The sequence below is a fragment of the Haliotis rubra genome, unplaced genomic scaffold, assembly GCF_003918875.1.
Source record: "Haliotis rubra isolate DU_JTF1 unplaced genomic scaffold, ASM391887v1 Scf2, whole genome shotgun sequence".
NCBI lineage: Eukaryota > Metazoa > Mollusca > Gastropoda > Lepetellida > Haliotidae > Haliotis > Haliotis rubra.
This window is the reverse complement of record NW_025766002.1, coordinates 6,950,855-6,969,532: the sequence shown is the minus strand read 5'-3', so window position 1 is coordinate 6,969,532 and position 18,678 is coordinate 6,950,855. Positions and strand designations below refer to the sequence as shown.

Genomic DNA, 18,678 nt, shown 5'->3' with positions numbered 1-18,678 from the left:
CTTCCAGTCCTACAGACACCAGCAATGACTGGCCCTTTCTTCCAACTTCCAGTCCTACAGACACCAGCAATGACTGGCCCTTTCTTCCAACCCCAGTCCTACAGACACCAGCAATGACTGGCCCTTTCTTCCAACTTCCATTCCTACAGACACCAGCAATGACTGGCACCCCCTCCAGGTTCCCCCGAACTGACAATACATTACCTAATTACGAGATGTATGCTGACATTTGGGCATATGCTCCCTCTCAGGAACCCTACACTTGAAGAATCACCTCAGTGAAGGCTCAGAAGTAATATCTGGGGACATGACATATTGTCTGTCCTTCCACACTTTTGTAACTAATTAACAAATGTTTCGTGCAAAAAATCAAATTGGTGAAGCATTATCATTCCTCAGCCAGCCGGTGTTTTTACTGGCTAGAAGATAAACCTGCCTTCAATTCTAAAGGCATAAAAAAGTGGGGATATTGAATAGCAGTTGTAGTTTATTGTTTAATTGGAGAGCTTTTGTTTAGAAAAAAAGTTCGCTGAAACCTGGTTTTGTTTGTCTATTACATAATGGTATGTCAGATAAATGATGGCATGTGCTTTTACTGCATGCCATGTGTTATCTACTAAATGATGACATGTGTTGTCTACTGTATGATGTCATGTGTTGTCTACTGCATGATCGCATGTTGTCTACTGTATGATGACATGTGTTTTCTACTGTATGATGACATGTGTTGTCTGTATGATGACATGTGTACATGTGTTGTCTACTGCATGATGACATGTTGTCTACTGTGATGACATGTGTTGTCTGATGATGCATGTGTTGTCTACTGCATGATGATGACATGTGTTGTCTACTGCATGATGACATGTTGTATACTGTATGATGTCATGTGTTGTCTACGGTATGATGTCATTTGTTGTCTACTGTATGATGACATGTGTTGTCTAATGCATGATGACATGTTGTATACTGTATGATGTCATGTGTTGTCTAATGCATGATGACATGTGTGTGTGTTGTCTACTGTATGATGCCATGTGTTGTCTATGATGATGACATGTTGTCTACTGTACATGATGTGATGACATGTGTTGTCTACTGTATGATGACATGTGTTGTCTACTACTGTGATGACATGATGACATGTGTTGTCTACTGTATGATGTCATGTGTTGTCTACTGTATGATGACATGTGTTGTCTATGTACATGTTTGTCTACTGTATGATGATGACATGTGTTGTCTAATGCATGATGACATGTTGTCTACTGTATGATGTCATGTGTTGTCTACTGTATGATGACATGTTGTCTACTGTATGATGACATGTGTTGTCTACTGTATGATGTCATGTGTTGTCTAATGCATGATGACATGTGTGTCTACTACTGATGATGATGTCATGTGTTGTCTACTTGTATGATGATGACATGTGTTGTCTCTGTATGATGATGATGTATGATGACATGTGTTGTCTACTGTATGATGTCATGTGTTGTCTAATGCATGATGACATGTTTGTCTACTGTATGTTGTCTACTGTATGATGTCATGTGTTGTCTACTGTATGATGACATGTTGTCTACTGTATGATGACATGTTGTCTACTGCATGATGACATGTGTTGTCTACTGTATGATGTCATGTGTTGTCTAATGCATGATGACATGTTGTATACTGTATGATGTCATGTGTTGTCTACTGTATGATGACATGTTGTCTACTGTATGATGTCATGTGTTGTCTACTGTATGATGACATGTTGTCTACTGTATGATGACATGTGTTGTCTACTGTATGATGTCATGTGTTGTCTACTGCATGATGACATGTTGTCTACTGTATGATGTCATGTGTTGTCTATGATGACATGTGTTGATGTATGATGTGTGTTGTCTACTGTATGATGACATGTTGTCTACTGTATGATGACATGTGTTTTCTACTGTATGATGTCATGTGTTGTCTACTGTATGATGACATGTGTTGTCTACTGTATGATGTCATGTGTTGTCTACTGTATGATGCCATGTGTTGTCTACTGTATGATGACATGTGTTGTCTACTGTATGATGACATGTGTTGTCTACTGTATGATGCCATGTGTTGTCTACTGGATGGTGTTGTCTACTGCATGATGACATGTGTTGTCTACTTGATGGTGTTGTCTATTGCATGTTGACATGTGTTGTCTACTGTATGATGACATGTGTTGTCTACTTCATAACAACACATGTCTATTGCTTTGATGACACGTTACCCTCTTCATGATGGCCCATGTTGTCTTTTGCATGGTGGAATGTTTAAGAATTTACAATTTATTTACTGAAACATATGCAATGCATATTTATTTGAAATACAGTTTTCCTCGATTGTGGTTGTCATGTTTTGGGTATATCTTGTCAGCATCAGTTTGTACAACTGCAACAAATGCATGTGTAGGAACCTTGACTGAATTACTGGGACAAAAGGATTATGTTTAATCAGATTTACCTCTTTGACAGGGCAGCACAAATCATCCAACATTCAGGTCCAGCGGCACTACACTGTCCACACATGTTGCAGTAGTCCTGTCAAACAGACCCTGAATCAAATATATCCAAGAAAGTCCACACAAGTCAAGAAAATGTGACAAGTCTAGATTTCCACAGAAAATGAAGAAAGTCTCAGGGCTCTTTTTCATCATATTTTATCTTGTGTCATCATAGCTCTTTTTTCTGAAAAATATGTTCATTTCTGAGACTAGTTGCTAGTCTAATGCTGCAGCATTGTGTGTGTTTTTGTACATGGTGATGGTTTATCTAAGTGTGTCTGCCTACTCTTTAGTATTAATGGTGCAGAACATTTCATTTGCTTCCAAGCCATTGTAGCATATATTATTCATGAAAACAATATTTTTGCTTGAGTAGCACATTTAAGACAAAGGTGATATGTAACAGGTTTCTTGAAGGTAGTATCTTGACTTCAATGCACCTTTGCACGGCAGTATGCACTTCCAATTGGTAGTAGGAAAATAGCATTTGGCCTTTCATGCACATTTCAGACAGGTCAGTGTATTTCCAACCAGTATTTTTTTCACTTCAATGCACAATTCTGAAATTGGCAGAATACTTATTTCTAGCCAGTTCATGAAGACGTATTTGGATTTCAACGTTCAATTCTGTCCAAGACAGTATGGCTTTAAGACACAGGGCTTCAGGAGCTTTAAGCTGCTTGTCAGACCAGGTCAGTCTCAATGTAACAGTGAGTCACTTGTCCCAAATACAGCTGGGAAACAAGACATGGATTCCCTCCCTATGTAGACCACATTGCATCATAAGCCTGAAATAGACGTGGTTCATCACGCCTCTGGATAGATAGCTCTGTACACCAGCTAGGCCCAACTCTGGAGCATTTGTGGAGGGGCAGTGAAATTGACGCCTTTCTAGATATTGTCAGAAAAATTCAGGTTAAAAACCTCAGATTTCTTTCCGACAGATGAAAAGGGGAGTGTGTCAAGCTTACAAGGGGAGCGACAGGGAGTAGCTGGAATTAGATTGTAGGCCAACAGGTTAAATGTTGTCAGATTTAGGTGAAAAAAATTACAAGTCTGACGATTATGACAGACATTGCCTTGGGTTTGGGTATATTGTCTTAATGAATAATATATCATGATTTCTTTCCGGACAGATTTACACAAATTTGATGCTCCCTTGACACCTTGAACATTGTGAATTTCAATTTCTAACTTGAAATGTATACCTGTAAGTCATTCATTATACTGTGAGGGGTTGAGGATATGAGAAATATGATTGCTTGTTTGGTCACGGAGAGTATCATTACAGAGTAACTGGAGAACAGGAAGGTATGATTGATATAACGGAGTACTTAGTCAACATCAGTTTAAAGTACCTATGTTGAAATATTTAATATATATACATTGAAATAGACACTGTTTATTCTCCAGGGATATTGAGAATATGGACTAGTGCAGCCTGTCAGACTTATTGAGATTGATGGGATGAACATGTCATTGAATATTGCCTACAGGGGTATTTGTGTGTGTTGATCCAAAGCTAACTGATAATGAAATAATCATTAAAAAATGAAATTAACAACGGAATGAAACCTTGATAATTGTAGCAGCATGTACATGTATTGTACAGTTGCATCCTTACATTTACAGTCTTATTTTGCACATCTTCATGTATATATACCAGTTTGGAGCTGGATGATGTAAAGGCGTATATTCAGCTCACTGACATACATTTCACAAGTATTCATGCCTGAAATGAGATCAGCAATATATTTAGCTGGCTGCTGTCCCTGGCTCATGGATGACATATTTGGGGAGGGGGATGAACTGTGGAGGGAGGGGTGAACACCGAGGGTAGCAAGGACACTACCCAGGGTGAAGGGAAATAAACATGCCCAGTCCAGGCCTTAGAGAAGGAGATCTGTCCCCAGAGTTTCAAATGGGAATGGTTATCCTGTTACAAAGTGCAGATAACTTATTTTTCTGTTTACAAGCTACACCATCTATGGAAACACAACTTAACTCTTCTGCATGGTTGATTTCAATTGATCCTCCCCTATCCAAATATGCAAAAAAAGAGTTTGAGTGACTTTGAAGATTGCTTCAAGATTTAAATGTCAGTGCTTCCAGACTGTTTTTTCTCCTACACATAACATGGAGCAGTTTGGATCCTGCCAAATCAGACTTTCAGACTGTGAAAAACATATCAAATCAGAATTTTTACAGGTTTTTGTAAAAAAAAACCCTGTCAGTACTAACAGGTTGATGAAACGCAAATGGCAATTTTTTGTGTATTTTTGAGATCTTTATGGGTGTATTTCTTACATATTAGCTGTTATTTCTTTCAGATGTTTGACCTCTACCATCATTTAACAGCTAACAGATGCAGGATGTGTAGAGCTTGGAAATGCATGCTAAGTTACTGGTGAGTTCACATGAAGTTGAGAAGGACAGGAACATAAGCTGAATCTGTACATGTATGGTTACAAATGGCAGTGGTGCCCTTAATGTACTGGACTGGAGTATATAGGTTCTGTAAACCTGTGATTCATGATGCAAATCCCTGATATATGGTTACATCCAGACGAAGGGTGTTGGGTGGAGATATCTATGCTGAGGCCCTGCAAGGGATTGGTTTTGTTTGTGGCAGTTCCTGTTGGTTTTTTCCCTAGAAGAGTTGGCTAACAGCTTTGATACCACCTACACCTGTATATCTGCCTTTAATGTTAAACATTTTAACAAAACTATCAATCTTTGAAACACCAGTCAATCATTTCTCACACCATGTTATGATTGGTACCATCAGTCAATTATTCATGCTGGCAGTCAATCATTTGTCACCATGTGTGGTCAATCATAAATAATGGCAGTCAATCATGTGTTGCACTAGTCATTAATTTGGAACAGCAATACAGCCATCGGCCACATGCAGCCATCGTCCACATGCAGCCATCCATTTTTGCATCTCATAATCCATCAACAACATAACATCATTCATTCATATTCAACATCAATCATGTAACATCAACCACTCAATCTTTAATGCAACCATCTAACATCAGCCATGCAATACCAACCAGTCAATTGTTAACATTAAACATCTAATACCAACCATTTAATCTTTAACACCAACTGGGGGCGGTGTGGTAGCCAAGTGGTTAAAGTGTTCACCCGTCATGCCGAAGGCCCAGGTTCTATTCCCCACATGGGTACAATGTGTGAAGCCCATTTCTGGTGTCCCCAACCGTGATATTGCTGGAACATTGCTAAAAGCACTAACTCACTTTAACACCAATTATCTAATACCAACCTGTCAATCATCAACACCAACCATCTACTACCAACCAGTCAATCGTTAACACCAACCATCTAATACCAACCTGTCAATCATCAACACCAACCATCTACTACCAACCAGTCAATCGTTAACACCAACCATCTAATACCAACCTGTCAATCATCAATGCCAACCATCTACTACCAACCAGTCAATCGTTAACACCAACCATCTAATACCAACCTGTCAATCATCAACACCAACCATCTACTACCAACCAGTCAATCGTTAACACCATCTAATACCAACCTGTCAATCATCAATACCATCTACCAACCAGTCAATCATCAACCATCTAATGCCAACCTGTCAATCATCAACACCAACCATCTACTACCAACCAGTCAATCGTTAACACCAACCATCTAATACCAACCTGTCAATCATCAACACCAATGAGTCAATCAACACCAACCATCCAAGACCAACCAGTCAATCATTAACACCAACCAGTCAATTGTTAACACCAACCATCCAATACCAACCTGTCAATCATCAACACCAATGAGTCAATCAACACTAACCATCCAAGACCAACCAGTCAATTGTTAACACCAACCATCCAATACCATTGAGTCAATCATCAACACCAACCATCTACTACCAACCAGTCAATCGTTAACACCAACCATCTAATACCAACCTGTCAATCATCAACACCAACCATCTAATACCAACCAGTCAATCGTTAACACCAACCATCCAATACCAACCAGTCAATCATTAACACCAACCAGTCAATTGTTAACACCAACCATCCAATACCATTGAGTCAATCATCAACACCAACTGGCCAGCATCACAACGAATTAATCTCTGACCTATCCATCATGATCATTTACCCACATATGCCCAACAATCCCACTTCAGTCCAGCTTACACAATCCCCCCCATCACTATATACTAATACGAACACACAGCACACCACGTCTAGGTGGACTACTGAAGACAGCACCTTTAAGCCGATCACCCTGCGTGCAGGTTGTGATGTAGATGTTAACACCTCCCATACCTGCTGCAAGTGGTTTATATCATACATGGAGCTATTGTTAGCTTACTGCCACCCTCCCACTCACACTGGAGAGTTGCAAAATCTGCTGATTAAGTGTTTCACAATTATGTAAGAAATTTGGTTATTTTTTCTGCTGAGTTCCACCATTGCAGGTTAAGCTGTTACTGACATTCTTGTGTCGAAGTTTGTTGATGTTTGTATTTGAAGGGTTTGGTTTTCTCTTTCTGTCACGTAAGCTTTGACGATATTCACCGATATGTATCTATACATATACATTGCATGCAACTTCAGGTAAAAACTGCACTGAAGTTGTTTGGAAAAGTCTGTGGATTTCCTGTGCATAGATCCTGTTGATACGTTTCCCGGAAGAGATGTCTTTTAACGTTGCCAGGTCTTGGATGCCTCGCATGTTGGATGCCAGTAAGCTCCATACAGAAGCGTTGTCGTTTGGAAAGGAGCTATCTCCAAATGATCTGTTTACTTATTTTGGGGGTTTTCATCAAAAGATATTTGTATGCCATTATCACACCTGGTTTTCTGTTGAAATAGACTGTCTGCTCAGGAACAGTTAAAAAAACAATGTCTGTATTGTAGCGGTTAAAAATTCCTTCACCAAAGAAATTGTAAGGACGTGTGTGTGTGTGTATGAAGATGGTAGTGTGAGTCTCACTAGGGGTGATACGGGGAGAGGAAAGATGGTGGATCGGGGAGTAGGGGTGGGGTGATTTTGTACATATTGGGGATAGGCACTGATTGATATTGTTTATACTGGGGCAGAGGTGGATTGATTTTGCTTATATTGGTGGGAAAGAGTGGGTTGATTTCATTTGTATTGGGGGTAGGGATGGGTTGATTTTGTTTCTATTGGGGGTAGGGTGGGTTGAAAGTGTTTGTATTGGTTGGTTGATTTGGTTTGTATTAGGGGTACGGTTGACTTATTTTGTTCATATTGGTGAGTTAGGTTGACTGTTAGGTTGACTCCAGTTGTATTGGGAGTAGGAATTGGTTGATTTTGTTTTTATTTAGGGTAGGGTGGGTTGATTTTGTTTGCATTAGGGGTAGGTGGGTTGATTTTGTTTGTATTGGGGGTAGGGTGGGTTGATTTTGTTTGTATTGTGTTTAGGGGTTGGTTGATTTTGTTTGCATTAGGGGTAGGGTGGGTTGATTTTGTTTGCATTAGGGGTAGGGTGGGTTGAACTTGTTCGTATTGGTTGGTTGGTTGATTTAGTTTGTACTGGGGGTAGGGTGGACTTATTTTGTTCGGATTGGTGAGTTGGGTTGACGGATCTTGTTTGTATTGGGAGTAGGAGTGGGTTGATTTCGTTTGTATTGGGGGTAGGGTGGGTTGAATTTGTGGGTATCAGTAGGGATGGGTGGGTTGATTATGTTTGTATTGTTAGGTAGGGGTGGATTGACTTTGTTTGAATTGAGGTAGGGGTGACTGATTTTGTTTGTATTCTGGATCAGGGATGGGCTTACTTGTATTAAGGGGTAGATGGGATTAGGTTTAGGGGGGTGAGTTTTTAAGCATTAGGTGATAGGTGTTGGTTACCTTTGTGATAAGAAAATCTCAAAGTGGAAAAGAAACAAATGGTTAAGACACACAAGCAAAGCATAAGATGAAGACTGACTGACTGAGTATGGTTTTACGCCACTTTTAGCAATATTCCAGCAACATCACGGCTGGGGACACCAGAAATGGGCTTCACATATTGTACCCATGTGGGGATTCGAACCCGGGTCTTCGGCGTGATGAGCCAACGCTTTAACCACTAGGCTACCCCACCGCCCCATAAGATGAAGAAGAAAACTTGAATGAAGATATAAAAAGTGGATGAAAACAACAGGTAACAAATGGAGATAATGATTCGAGAGCAATGGAGGAAAATTGTAAAAAGGATAACGGAATTTCAGAGCACTATCAGGGAGAAAATTCAGATGATGGCTGAGTTTCACACTGTTTTCTGAAGGGGAGGTGGGGTGGCTTTGTGGTTAAAGCTTTCGCTCGTCATGCCAAAGACCCAGGTTCGATTCCCCACATGGGTACAATGTGTGAAGCCCATTTCAGGTGTCCCCCAGTGATATTGCTTGAATATTGCTAAAGCGGTGTAAAACTAGACTCACTCACACTGCATTCTGAAGATTTTAAACGAGGTATTTCAGACTGTATAATTAACTGACTGGAGGAACATAAAGAGATAATCTGTTCTAAACGAAGCTAATCTCACGGATGTAGTATAATAACACCCAAATATGCCCACTTTGCAAATGTGGTCCTAACCATGCAGTCGTTAACACCATTTCAGCTATTATGTAGTGTATGTTATCAAATAATGACATGCACTAGCAAACAATTTTTACAAAACCTAACGCTGTTATACACAACTTTATTTGATGTATTGACGACAGCTTCAGCATAAATGAGTTTCTGTGATAAAACTGGCAGATTCAGGCAAGAACATATCTGTGTCTAGAGACAGATAAAACATGATATTAAGTGCTTTTAACACCACATAATATGCCATCAATTAAGTCTTAACACAAGCTTTCAAGCATGATGTCATAAACCTGTGTCTACTGACGATGTAAATTTTGAAATACGAGTCATATGCATTCCTCTATTCATTTCTCAAGTCTTCTTTAATGAGTGAAATATTTTTCTTTCCTTATTGACAATAATATTTAGATAGCAATGTCTTTAGAGGTATTTTACTTAAGACATATTCTGCTAAACGGTATGATATACTCTTTACTATGTAACTGGTGTGAAGTCTGTAAAGACAGGTGTTTATGGGTGAAGGTGAAATATACACACCAATCTCTCCTGACAAGTGGAATATTGTTATAAGGCCAGACCAATTTTATTTCTTGTTTAACGGATTTTTGTCCTCAGAAAACCTAAAGGCAGGAGGAAAAAAATTAAAACAAAATCCCAAGTCAAAGTAATATTCCTTCTAAATACTAAAAGTATTTTACTTCCGGCAATTTATGATATGTATATGGGGGAAAAAACAACCCAAAAAACTTTTTCTTGTAAGTTTACATTTTTGGCCAATAAAAACATTAGGATTTTATTACTTAAGTGAGGAAGATTAATTTTTATTTTTGTTTCTTATTCTTGAAAATATATGACCGGCGGAACTGTAAAACAAGAAATAAAATTGGTTTGGCCTAATTTTTCATTTGATGACCTTCAAGAGAACGAATAAAAGAGTTTAATGCTTGAAGTGTCACCAAATTGCAGATGGAACAAAAAAGCTACCAGTTAATATTATACATGTACACATTTATTTGTATATACTTTAATCTGTTTTCATAAATCTGAATAAACAGTACCAAAGACATCTGTCCCTCATGTAAAATCAATTTCCATATCACTTGACATATAATAGAACCATTCCAGTGCCTGATTTAACATGCAGCACGGAAATGAAACGTATCCCCAGCGCTGTGATATCTACATCACCTGCCGACAAACCCAACAGCTAGAGAGAATGTTGGCTGTGGCTATGTACATGTATCAGGCGCTATAGACGTTGTTAGGTAACACATTGTGGGTGTAACTACTGTAACTGGGGCTTGGTGCTAAAAAAATCTGCGAAAATAAGAAGTCGTGTCTATTTCGGTACGCCTAACCTTGATTCCTGTTCTGCAAGGGAGACAATTGGCATTTCTTATGCCCTGGATGCTAAAATAGAACTTGACATGTTTCCGTGGCAAACAAACAGAGGTAACGATGGCTATATTATGTCTGTCCATTGCTTGGCACATTGCGCAAATAGTTTCGACATGTGTTATGTAAATATTTTCTGGTGGAGGTTTGTCTCAGATGATTCTTACTGTGGATTTTCCACATTTTTTCTCAGTTTTTCATAATATTTTCATTTGCCAGTCTTCAGGATTTGTATCTTTTTGCTTGTTTTTTATATTTTAAACTAAAGAGTGTTGTGGGTTTCATAAAGAGACTCCTTTTCACACCATAAATGATACCAGTATATGGATGTCAGTGTGATTCATGTTTCCAACAGAATGATTTTGTTTGTTTGTTTGTTGTTTAATGTCACACTCAGCAATATTCCAGCAATGTGGCAATGTGTGTAAATAATCGAGTCTGGACCAAAAAATCCAGTGATCAACAGCATGAGTATCGATCTATGCAATTGGGATACGATGACGTGGTAACCAAGTCAGCGAGCCTGATCACCCAATCCAGATACTGTAAACCTACTTATTTTCGCGTGGTGCAATTTTCGCGGAATTGACAGTTTAGACTACTTCGCGCGGTCAATTATTCGCGCAATCAGTAATTGCCGGAACTGCCAGCTGTCTCTTTGGCCGCCACTAATAGCAGTGAAAACAAACAGAGTGGCTTAAGAGTAGTTGCCTCTTACAAGCATGGGGGAGGTGGGGTAGTCTAGTGGTTAAAGCGTTGGCTTGTCACGCCGAAGACCCGGAGTCGAATCCCCACAAGGGTACAATGAGTGAAGCCCATTTCTGGTGTCCCCCGCCGTGATATTGCTGGAATATTGCTAAAAGCGGCGTAAAACCAAACTCAGTCAGTCAATACAACAAGCATGGGTTGCTGAAGACCAATTCTAACCCGGATCAACACAGCTAGCCACAAGATTAAACTGTAGATATATCTACACCCTTTTATCATCATGAGTCACTGATGTGACAGTTAATTTGTTAACTCAATCACTTCATCAACATGATGACACCACCATTTCTGTATGTGGCCCGCATGCCAGATGCCCTATCGGGATACTGGAATGTGGATTGATTGGTCACAATGGCATCTGCATATGGAAAGTGTTTGGCTTGGCAAATACCAGCTGTGATCTGATTATTTGGTGTATTATTGTAATGTGGTTCAAAGGATTACTGGTAGAAGAAAAGGTTGTGGTAGCAGCAACAGTAATATTAGTGAGTGAGTGAGTGAGTTTAGTTTTACGCCGCACTCAGCAATATTACAGCTATATGGCGGCGGTCTGTAAATAATCGAGTCTGGACCAGACAATCCAGTGATCAACAGCATGAGCATCGATCTACGCAATTGGGAACCGATGACATGTGTCAACCAAGTCAGCGAGCCTGACCACCCGATCCCGTTAGTTGCCTCTTACGACAAGCATAGTCGCCTTTTGTAGCAAGCATGGGTTGCTAAAGACCTATTCTACCCCGGATCTTTACGGGTCAGTAATAGTAGTAGTAGTAGTGGTAGAGATAGTGGCAGCTGCAACAGTAATGGTAGTAGTGGTAGTGGTACTGGAAGCAGTAGTAGCGATAGTGGATGTGATGGTAGTAGTAGTAGTAGTGGTAGAGATAGTGGTAGCTGCAACAGTAATGGTAGTAGTGGTAGTGGTACTGGAATCAGTAGTAGCGATAGTGGATGTGATGGTAGTAGTAGTAGTAGTGGTAGTAGTAGTAGTAGTGGTGGTGGCAGCGGCGGTGTTGGTGGTGGTGGTGGTAGAAGTAGAAGTAGTAGTAGTAGTAGTAGTAGTAGTAGTAGTAGTAGTAGTAGTAGTAGTAGTAGTAGTAGTAGTAGCAGCAGCAGCAGCAGCTATATCCAGTTAAATCTGATAACCTATATGAACCAAGGCTATGAAACTTTTAAACAAACATAACCTGCCTCCTTTCAAGTCCAATGCTATGCTAATGACATACAAACATTGTCTGACATTTGTAATCCTCAATAAAACCCATCCTAGATGAGGACTTGACATCAGCAGAGCTGTAACTATCAGTGAAATACAATATGTTAGTGTCTGCTACAAACCCCAAATTATAACATGATCCTGGCTTTATTATGGGACGGATCATTAAACATAGTGTGAGAAATTATCGGTGAAACTTGACGAGGTTCGTGCTGTTTTCACAAATCATTGAAACTGCCGTGAATATCAGAATAGGCTTTTATGGCTTTTCTTGAAACTTAACCTTTTATGAAAATTGTTACTTGTTTGGGTATCTGTTTTTCAGGTGTATGTTTTGTCAACACATCAATCACAATGAACTGGTATAGAAACTGATATGACAGACTGGATGTGATTTATTGGAATTCAAAAGGTTATAATATCAACTAAGGCCAAGTTGGATGTAGTAGTTGCAGAGCTTATAAACAGGAGATGTTGTGATGAAGGTGAAGCAGCTTTCTTTTTACCACAACTTTCCTTGCTGCCAAGAATCACCAGTGTCTGTTAAAGTTCATGAGCATTCCCCCCATTCCGTCCCAGTGAGTGAGTGAGTGAGTATAGTTTTATGTCGCTTTTAGCAATATTCCAGCAATATCATGGTGGGGGACACCAGAAATGGTCTTCACACATTGTACCCATGTGGGGAATCGAACCCGGGTCTTTGGCGTGATGAGCCAATGCTTTAACCACTAGGCTACCCCATTGCCTAGTATCTATTCATGTATAGACCTTAATATTAAGATTACGTCATTTTCTAAAAGGTACTGGTCTCCAATTAGCACTATGTATGAAGTGGCTTTCAGCGCACTAATACTGACAGGTCTCTTAAGAACACTGCATGTCCGATTTAAACTACTTGTCTCGGGACTAAATAAAAGCCCATAAATGAAGGGTCCTGTCTGAAGCTTATGCAACACCATTGTTGAAAAAGTAAACACCAAGTCTATAACATTTGGCCTCCATTAGCTGCCAGGTTTGGAAGCTTATTCAATTTTAAACACTTCTTACTGGATGATGTACGGTAATTTTTCAAAAGATTGGTTGGTTGGTTGTTATTTAACACTGCACTTAGCAATATTCCAGCTATATGGCAGTGGTCTGTAAATAATCGAGTCTGGACCAGACAATCCAGTGATCAACAGCATGAACATCTATCTACGCAATTGGGATACGATGACATGTGTCAACCAAGTTAGCAAGCCTCACCACCCGATCCCGTTAGTCGCCTCTTATGACAAGCATGTCAACTTTACTTAAATTAAATTTTGTTTATGTGTAATATGCTAGTTTAACACTCAATCATGATTGATATTATGTTTTATTTAAATGACATATATCAACCAAGTCAGCGAGCCTGACCACCCGATCCCGTTAGTCGCCTCTTACGACAAGCATGGGTTACTGAAGATCAATATTCTAACCCGGACCTTCACAGGTTCTTTCCTGAATGATTTGTCTATGGATGTATAGTAATTCTATCCTAATAATCGGCAGATCAAGAAAAACAGACAACACACTCTCCAAGCCACCCAGCCATACACTCATCTCTGAACTCACTCACTCACTCACTCACAGTGAGGTGTGGTGGGGTAGCCTAGTGGTTAAAGCATTTGCTCATGATGCCGAAGACCCGGGTTCGGTTCCCCGTATGGGTACAATCTGTGAAGCCCATTTCTGGTGTCCCCCGCTGTGATATTGCTGGAATATTGCTAAAAGTGGCGTAAAACCAAATTCACTTACTCACAGTGAAATTGCAGATCAACAACATCATACAGATCATAGATAAATGTAGTTTGTCGTACAGACCCTGAAGCAAATGTCCAAGAAAGCCGACGCAAGTCTAGAAAATGTGGCAAGTCTAGATTCCAACAGCTTCTGAAAATGAAGAAAGTCTCAGGGCTCCTTTTCATTATATTATATATTGTTTACTATAAACTTTTTTTCTGTAAAATATGTTCATTTCAGAGACTAGTTGTTAGTCTAAGATAAATGTGATGCGGGTGTTTGCTGAAAAGATATTTAGGATGTCAAGTATGTTTCCATAATTTGGTAATAAACACCACTCTTGATCATGTATCCTCCATTACAAGTAGGATCGCACTGTCAGTTGATTTCAAAGTAAACAGCGCTGACAGCTTAGTTCTTGTATATTATGTCTGAACATTGTGAAACATGCATTCTGACCTTTAAGCTGCCGGTATGTGATATCCCAAGGTCATTTTGAAAGAATACCTCTGTCCATAAAACTCTCCTTCAGTGCAATATGTCAGAACATTATAGGGAGTTATTTACTCATATTATCAGCAATATATCACTGTTTGTTTAAAACCAGATGCCAATATACCCAATAGAAAGAATAATTAAATATCATATCATTGAAACTTGCAGATTTGATTGTTCTTTTGTTATGGAGACTGACTGACTGACTGACTGACTGAGAGTTTGGTTTTACGCCGCTTTAAGCAATATTCCAGCAACATCACAGCGGGGGACACCAGAAATGGGCTTCACACATTGTACCCATGTGGGAATTTGAACCCAGTTCTTCGGCGTGACGAGCCAACGCTTTAACCACTAGGCTACCCCACCGCCCCGGAGATAAAAGAAGGATTTGTCATTTTTATTCAATTTACATACAGTGGAACCCCATTAATCCGGACATTTTGGTTACACTCGGAAATCGTCCAATAGCGAGGCGTCTGATTAACTGGATCAAACAAGCAAAACGTATTGACAATGTATATTGAAAATTTATTATGTATGTATATCAATAAGTCAATAGTCAAAACATATCATCATAACACATAAATGGATACCAATAAACTTTCTTTCAGCACGTTGATTCACGTTATACATTTTACATTGCACATTTTACTTGACTCGATATCACATATCACATGTAGCACATTATTTCATTGAGCACCCTGTCAACATGGATACCTTCATGAGCAGAATAGCCAACTGTGAAAAAGTGTACTTTGTGTTGTGACAGTCCTTGCAATAGATATTGTCATCGTGTTAGAAACTAAGTAGATTTAAGTTCTACTTCATGTGCACTGCCTCCGTGGTGTAGTGGTTTGAAAGTCCGCCCGGAGAGCGGAAGGTCGCAGGTTCAATCCCCAGCCGCGTCATACCGAAAGATGTTAAAATATGGTACTTGTTGTTCACTGCCTGGCGCTCGGCATTAATGGGTACAACAAGGACTGGTCGGCTCGGAGTCAGTATAATGTGTCTGTGTGGGGTATTCATGCTTAGCTGCGGCATGGTATCTCAGTGAGCTAGCACTATACAACTAGCTTAAGTCTGGGGTAGTACAAGCAGCCACACATACACACACATGCATCTCGTCATATGAGTGAAATATTCTCAAGTACGATGTTAAACCTCATTTCACATCACCTCCTACTTCATGTGAGTAAACACTGTATCATAATTATTTTTTTCAAAATATTACAGTATTGCATAACTAAGGATATATAACATAATCAAGATATTTCTGAGGTTAGACTCTGGAAGTCAGTGTTTTGTGGAGTCAGTGTTTTCGGGGATGCTGTGTTTTTGGGGTTGCAGTAGGCTGGGCATTTGTGTGACTTACTGACCATGGTACCAGGGTATTAAACATCACACTGACCAAGGTACCAGGGCATTAGACATCACACCGACCAAGGTACCAGGGCATTAGACATCACACTGACCATGGTACCAGACCAAGGTACCAGGGCATTAGACATCACACTGACCATGGTACCAGGGCATTAGACATCACACTGACCATGGTACCAGGGCATTAGACATCACACCGACCAAGGTACCAGGGCATTAGACATCACACTGACCAAGGTACCAGGGCATTAGACATCACACCGACCAAGGTACCAGGGCATTAGACATCACACTGACCAAGGTACCCAGGTACCAGCATTAGACATCACACTGACCAAGGTACCAGGGCATTAGACATCACACTGACCAAGGTACCAGGGCATTAGACATCACATTAGACATCACACCTGACCAAGGTACCAGGGCATTAGGACAAGGTCACACACACCACGACCAAGGTACCAGGGCATTAGACATTAGACATCACACTGACCAAGGTACCAGGGCATTAGACATCACACTGACCAAGGTACCAGGGCATTAGACATCAAGGTACCAGGGCATTAGACATCACACTGACCACTTAGACATCACACCCCACCAAGGTACCAAAGGCATTAGACCATGGTACCAGGGCATTAGACATCACACTGACCATGGTACCAGGGCATTAGACATCACACTGACCAAGGTACCAGGGCATTAGACATCACACTGACCAAGGTACCAGGGCATTAGACATCACACTGACCAAGGTACCAGGGCATTAGACATCATCACACTGACCAAGGTACCAGGGCATTAGACATCACACTGACCAAGGTACCAGGGCATTAGACATCACACTGACCAAGGTACCAGGGCATTAGACATCACACTGACCAAGGTACCAGGGCATTAGACATCACACTGACCAAAGGTACCAGTACCAGGGCATTAGACATCACACTGACCAAGGTACCAGGGCATTAGACATCACACCAAGGTGACCACTGACCAAGGTACCAGGGCATTAGACATCCACACACACTGACCAAGGTACCAGGGCATTAGACATCACACTGACCAAGGTACATGGCATTAGTACACACATTAGACTGACCAAGGTAGACAGGACCATGGTACCAGGGCATTAGACATCACACACTGACCAAGGTACCAGGGCATTAGACATCACACTGACCAAGGTACCAGGGCATTAGACATCACACTGACCAAGGTACCAGGGCATTAGACATCACACTGACCAAGGTACCAGGGCATTAGACATCACACTGACCAAGGTACCAGGGCATTAGACATCACACTGACCAAGGTACCAGGGCATTAGACATCACACTGACCAAGGTACCAGGGCATTAGACATCACACTGACCAAGGTACCAGGGCATTAGACATCACACTGACCAAGGTACCAGGGCATTAGACATCACACTGACCAAGGTACAGGGCATTAGACATCACACTACCAAGGTACCAGACATCACACTGACCAAGGTACCAGGGCATTAGACACACTGACCTGACCAAGGTACCAGGGCATAACACATCACACTGACCAAGGTACCAGGGCATTAGACATCACACTGACCAAGGTACCAGGGCATTAGACATCACACTGACTCGTGTCAGCAAGGGTTATTTGTGACTTGACTGGTCTGTATGCAATGAGTAACTGTACAGTGTTTTATGCCTCAGTCATCAATACCACACTTCATTGATGGCCACATGTAGAAATCAGGACCAGGCAGTCTACAGGTTGGCTAGATGGCACACAATCACAATCAGGTCACATGTGGTGATGACTTCAACTATTTATAAACATACGTCATGGCACCTGCGATCACTCAATTATGACACATCTACTTCTTCTTTCAGGGGAACTGTCATGGACAGCTTTGATTCTTTACCACTGGCATCAGACGACCCCTCCCTGACCTGAGCCTGACATAATTGACAGAATTAGTTGGTTTTAATAGTATTCCAGATATATTATGGCATGTAAACATTATATAGGTAGAAAACCTGAAGTGATGCAACCTGTGAATTAGAATTGGTCTTCAGTAACCCATGCTTGTTGTAGGAGGTGACTAACAGTTCGGGTGGTCAAGCCCGCTGACTTGGTCATCCTACCCCAGTTGCGTAGATTGATGCTCAGGATATTGTCCACTGGATTATCTGGTCCTGACTTGATTATTTACAGAGTGCCGACATATAGCTGGAATATTGCTGAGTGCATCGTTATACAACAAGCAACCAATCAACGAAGTGATGCAGATCTTGGACATCTGCAACTTTGATGAAACCCACAAGCATGGTTTTGGTACAGACAAACCTCAGACCATAATAACCGATTCAAACCCACTATCACTGGTTTTGGGCCAACATAACTCTGCATGGTGAAAAGCAGCACCATAGACAACTGGGCCACCCATGGCATGAAGCCCTTCATCCTGCTGTAGAGGCCATCCATTTGTCTCCAAACAATATTAGTTAACTTAAATTCATTTCAAGA

The 18,678-nt window shown here is 40.6% G+C and overlaps 1 long non-coding RNA gene across 1 annotated transcript in view; it reads left to right on the top strand.

Annotated features, from left to right (window-relative positions):
- LOC124275440 overlaps positions 1-18,314 on the top strand; it is a 96,682-nt gene extending 78,368 nt beyond the window's left edge. Inside the window, exons 4-5 of the long non-coding RNA XR_006898289.1 lie at positions 4,864-4,940; positions 18,042-18,314. This is a non-coding gene — a long non-coding RNA (uncharacterized LOC124275440). The remainder of the gene's footprint in view (positions 1-4,863; positions 4,941-18,041) is intronic.
- Positions 18,315-18,678: the final 364 nt, after the last annotated feature.